The sequence below is a fragment of the Haliotis cracherodii genome, unplaced genomic scaffold (assembly GCF_022045235.1).
Source record: "Haliotis cracherodii isolate W230 unplaced genomic scaffold, xgHalCrac1.p SCAF_15, whole genome shotgun sequence".
NCBI lineage: Eukaryota > Metazoa > Mollusca > Gastropoda > Lepetellida > Haliotidae > Haliotis > Haliotis cracherodii.
The window spans coordinates 1,502,835-1,508,249 of record NW_027266270.1 but is presented as its reverse complement, the minus strand read 5'-3'; positions in this window follow the sequence as shown (position 1 = coordinate 1,508,249).

Genomic DNA, 5,415 nt, shown 5'->3' with positions numbered 1-5,415 from the left:
GGTAGGCTGACGAACATTGGGAGCCCTAGCAATTTGATTCAAGTTGTTCACTTTGCTTTTCCAGAGGGTCAGTTATTGGGGTATATCAATATAACAGTTAGATCTCTCGCAATTACATAAAGGCAATGCAATCATCTCGACCTGGCATGAAAATGATCAACAGTCTGTGGAGCATCATTCTATAATTCTAACAATGTGGTACTGGTCATGATCTCTAGTATTGGCACCAGAAGGACATGGGCGATCTCCGTGCTGATACACCAACAACAGCTACACCAACATCAGCGATGCCAACATCAGCTACATCAACATCAGCGATGCCAGCATCAGCTACATCAACATTAGGGATGCCAACATCAGCTACATCAACAATCAGTCTGGATGATGAGCAACAGTTTGATGGTTGAGGACTGTAACATAGCTCATGTGTTGATATACTTTGTTGTTTATATTTTATGTCTATCATATAATGTCTCATTGATTTTACCGTAGTTAAGATGACATGATGTCATTCCAATTGATGTTTTTTCATTAATCAGGGTGAAGATTAAATCAGTAGTCAAATATTTTTAGTTGAATGAAATGTCAAAACATGCGAATATGTTTGTTAGTGTACCTATCCTTGTACTTAATAGTAATAATAATCATCTCTTATACAAGATACTAACCTGATCTGTACTGTTTGAAATAGTCAAGTATATCTGATATATATGACAAAATCAAAATCAAGATACATTCAAATTGACTAGGTATTATTAGGATAGTTGTGTTTAATCAGAACTCAATGACAGTATTTGCACTGTGAAGTCTGACAATAGACATGTGGATACAAGTTATGTTTTATTCAGGAAAGCCAGGGTTATGCTTGCCATTGCTTACCGTGCTATGATAGTATGTAACCAGTATGTGAGGTATGCAACATGGATGGATTCTACAGACTATTTCATTACATGTTCATTTTGTCAAGTTTCTGTGATAACCAATCTGATCAAATTTTGCTGCTCTTTTTTGAAAATTTTCTTCAGCTTTTAATGCTTTATAAATTTAATAGTGGATACATGTACATCTTTATAACCCTGGTGTCTTTGTTCACAAACTTGACGAAATAACAAACAACTTGTGTTGCCAGAAGAATTTTGTACCCAGACTGTCAAGGGGAGATAACCCCAAGTCACACACAGAATTGTCTCCCTTACACAGTCTTTGTTTCTCTGTTTTCTATCAACATAAACAGTAAGAACTCCATATACTCCAGTGTTAGGTGGTTCTTTCAGATGTTTGGGGTGGGGGGGTTCATTTGTTTTTAAATATTGCAAGCAGCAGTATGTTGTGCATACATATGAAATTATTGTTATTTACACTGTTCAAGGTATATGAAGTTTGTACTGTTAAGATTGTTGTTGTTGAGACACTGTTGCCATGGCAGCAAGTACTGTGTCCAGAAGCTCACCACAGTACAAATCAAGTACGTCATCTTCGTAGGATAAGCATTTTCTCACAATTACTTTTTCTGTTGATTGTATTTTTTTAATAAACTCTATTTTCACAAATGAAAAATGAGTGTTTTAATGATTTACATTCTATTCTAGATTTGTGAAATTAAGATCTGAAGGTTCGTAAACCTGGGAATAAGAAACAAGAGCCTCATAAATCACTGGTCTAGTGGTAAAGCGTCCGCCCGGAGAGTGGAAGGTCCGGGGTTCGATTCCTGGCCGCGTCATACCAAAAGACGTTACAAGATGGTACTTGTTGTTACCCTGTCTGGCGCTCGGCATTAAGGGGCTAAAACAAGGACTGGTTGGCTCGGAGTCAGTATACTGTGTCTGAGTGGGGTATTCATGTTAAACTGCGACATAGTATCTCGGTGAGCTAGCACTATAAATCGGCATCAGTCCGGTCTAGTACAAGCAGCCACACAAACAAACACACGTACATGCACGTCGCTATATAAGTGCAATAATCTTGGACGCGACGTTAAACCCCATTTCGCCTCACCTCTTTTCTCCGGTACGTGACATGTCCCCAGTTGTTCATCATGACACAGGACGCACCATTCTTACAAAATGGCCTTCATTCTGTAGGACTTAAGAGATATTCGATGTGCAGACAAGTTGCGATGTATCTAGCTATCAGTAACCAGCTGGTAATTGGCCATATAGACCTTGTATACTGATTGAGATGTTGCCATGATATACGAGTCCGACAGCAGCCATTTCGTCCTTGGGGAAATGTTGGGGAAATGCGGTAATACCTACATGCCGCCATGATACATGTGGGTTCTTGTTGACTGCAGCAGAAAACATGTCTACCCAAGACCGCGTTCAGTCAGTGAGTTTCAATGCTCAAGTTACTAGATATTCGGCTGTGAACACCCGCACACATCAATAACAGAATCTCAAGATCAATATTGGATTGTATTTTATTAAAATAGATTGAATTTAGGTGCCATATAGAATGAGAGTATACTGGGTACGGCATTGACAACCTATAATCTAGAACGTCATACAAACCACGATGTGGTAACAATAGGAGGACTACACTTTCACAATACATGTAGTAGAAATGGCGTCTTCTGTAACGGCGCATGCAGCAGCAGCAGCGGTGTTGGCCATGACAGGACATAGCAGCAAGCTAGACAAAAACACACTCCACCACTAAAAGACAAACCCTTCTCGGTTCTCACAACATAAAACAAAGCACAGACATCGAGTCATAAGATTATAGGCTAAATAAATACCCTAACTTTCTTCATATATCTTAATTCTCTAGCTAGAGTACAGAGGATAAATAAAATTTTCCTAAGTCCAGACGGAGTTATCAGCCCTTCTTGCCACAATTTGACCAATTTATAAAACTTGTGTCCCAAATACTATTAGCAAGTTGTCACAATATTCTTCTATCTGTTTTCTGCCTACAATTTCTGAGATGTCCGAAACACATTTTGTATGTTCTGTCCAACAGACCTCCATCTACAGTAAACTACGGTTACAACAAACTCAAAGGGACCAATAATTTTAGTTTGGTATTAACGTTCTTTTATATCAGCATATACACAACATATACAGTTCGTTAATCCACCAGTTCGTTATAAAGGCAGTTTACTGTATGTACCAGGTGGACTGATGCAAACAAATGGCGGGATTATCATTTTAAATACATTAAAGATTTCAATACCTGATGATTTTTTTGCGAAAATTGCAATAATCATGGACTAACACAGCGACAATTTGAAAGTACCGCATTAAGCGCTCCGCTCCAACAGGCACCCCCTGACTTACTTCAAGACGAATCTGTAAGTAATCTTTATGTGTGCTCGGTACACACTGACAATCTCTAGTGTCTCGTGAATGTCGCAGATCTGTTCACAGAATGTACAGCAGTGTCGAGGGGCTACCAAGCAACTATCATCAAAAGCGTTGAAGTTTCATGGCCGTTTGAACCAATTTGTTCTCTTCCACTTGATCTCTGGTTAAAATCATACACAAGGTTAGAACCCGGGGCACTTATTACGGTGAATACGGTACTTTGCTGAATTCATCATGTTCAATAGGCAGCTTGAAACAGCATGTAGCTGGTACTTGACTGCAGGGTTTGCAAGAAATATTCATTAATGGTGGCTCAGGACTTGAATAGAACTAACTAACTAAATCCACCATGGCCACTGCTGGACACAGAAATCATTGCAGATTTTTTTTCATAACCAATCTGAATTTATTTACAATGTTACAGATTAATGAAGTAGAGGTCACATGATGGTATTCCATATTTCTACCAGCCACAGAACAACAGCCCTCCAATAAACCAGTCCAAGCCACATTCATCCGGTCAACATCTAGTATAAACAGGGAACAGATGCGGAGATCGGGCCTCCAACCAGGATACAAGTCATGAATGTGTTTTCCAAACTACAGACTCAATTTGTATCCCTGTGCAACTCTGTGCAACCCTGGTCGGGCACATCTACATGATGGAATTCTACAGATTCATGGCACAAATAGTAATAGCATATTCTACAAACTGTTCACAGCAGACAGTTTTCTATTTCTATGAAAAATAGTACAATACAGTTATACCCTTCCGATAGCACCAGAAAAACAGGAAATAATATTTGAAAAGACCTTAGAAAATAGGTAAATCCACTAGTAGGCAAAGTATTAAATACATAAACTGTAATAAACAAAATCTATATGTCACTTTACAAAATCTACATTTCAATAGTCAAGAAACCACTATTTCAATTGACCTTAATGTAAGGCTAAAAAAAAAAAATAGTCTTGGTTCTCAGGCATCGCCCGCATCATCACAAAGTTTGCAGTACGTTTCATTTTTATTTCAATTTTTTTTTTAACCCAAAAAATCCTTAAATATTACATGTCAAATGGTAGTCAAATACTGTATTCCAGTATTTTACTCATCAAGAAATCCATTTATGTAGGGAGGGCCTTTCCCACCACTGTTTGTTTACCTGGTTACACATCAGTCTATTTGACTACATACTAGTTGGAACAACAAAAACACTGCCTGCCCACACTATATTTTCAAAAGCCACTGCCTGAGAACCAATTATTTAAATTTTTTTATAGCCTAAACAATATTTTGATGACTTTAAAAATGAATTCCCCTTACCCTATACCCAGCGATATTCTATCAAATAAGTGAGTAATGTTCCAAGCCACTCTATGTATACATTCAAGCCATATCACGGCCATGAATGACAAGAACAAGTTCTACATATTGTGTCATTGGTGTAGGCAAACCCAGCTACCCACTTCTATTGTTTGTTTGTTGTTTAACGCTGCACTCAGCAATATTCCAGCTATATGCAGCGGTCTGTAAATAATCGAGTCTGGACCAGACAATCCAGTGATTGATCAACGCAACTGGGATATGATGACATGCATCAACCAAGTCAGCAAGCCTGACCACCCGATCCCGCTAGTCGCCTCTTATGACAAGAAATGTGGCCTGTTACGGCAAGCATGGGTTGCTGAAGACCTTTTCTACCCGGGATCGTCTATTGAAGCCAGTGAGTGAGTTGAGTTTTAGCTTTTGGCAGTATATCAGCAATATCACGGCAGGGGACACCAGAAGTGGGCTTTACACGTTGTACCCATGTGCGGAATCAAACTCTGACTCTGTAAAACATGCAAAATGTATTGGACATGATGCTTTTGGTAGTATTAATATAAGTAATTTGAGTTGCCGTGTTACTGTTTCAAATTTGAATCCAAAATTACAAAAAAAGACTATGCACATTTCTGGGGTACAGGTTTACACAAGCACAGCCAGTACTTGTCCCATTCACCCTCACTGAATATATTACTTTATTACTGGATAGTCCCCACTCCCAATAAATAGCTTCTACTTCTAAACACGGAACACAATAGACAAATATTTTTTCTGGGAGGATAGTTT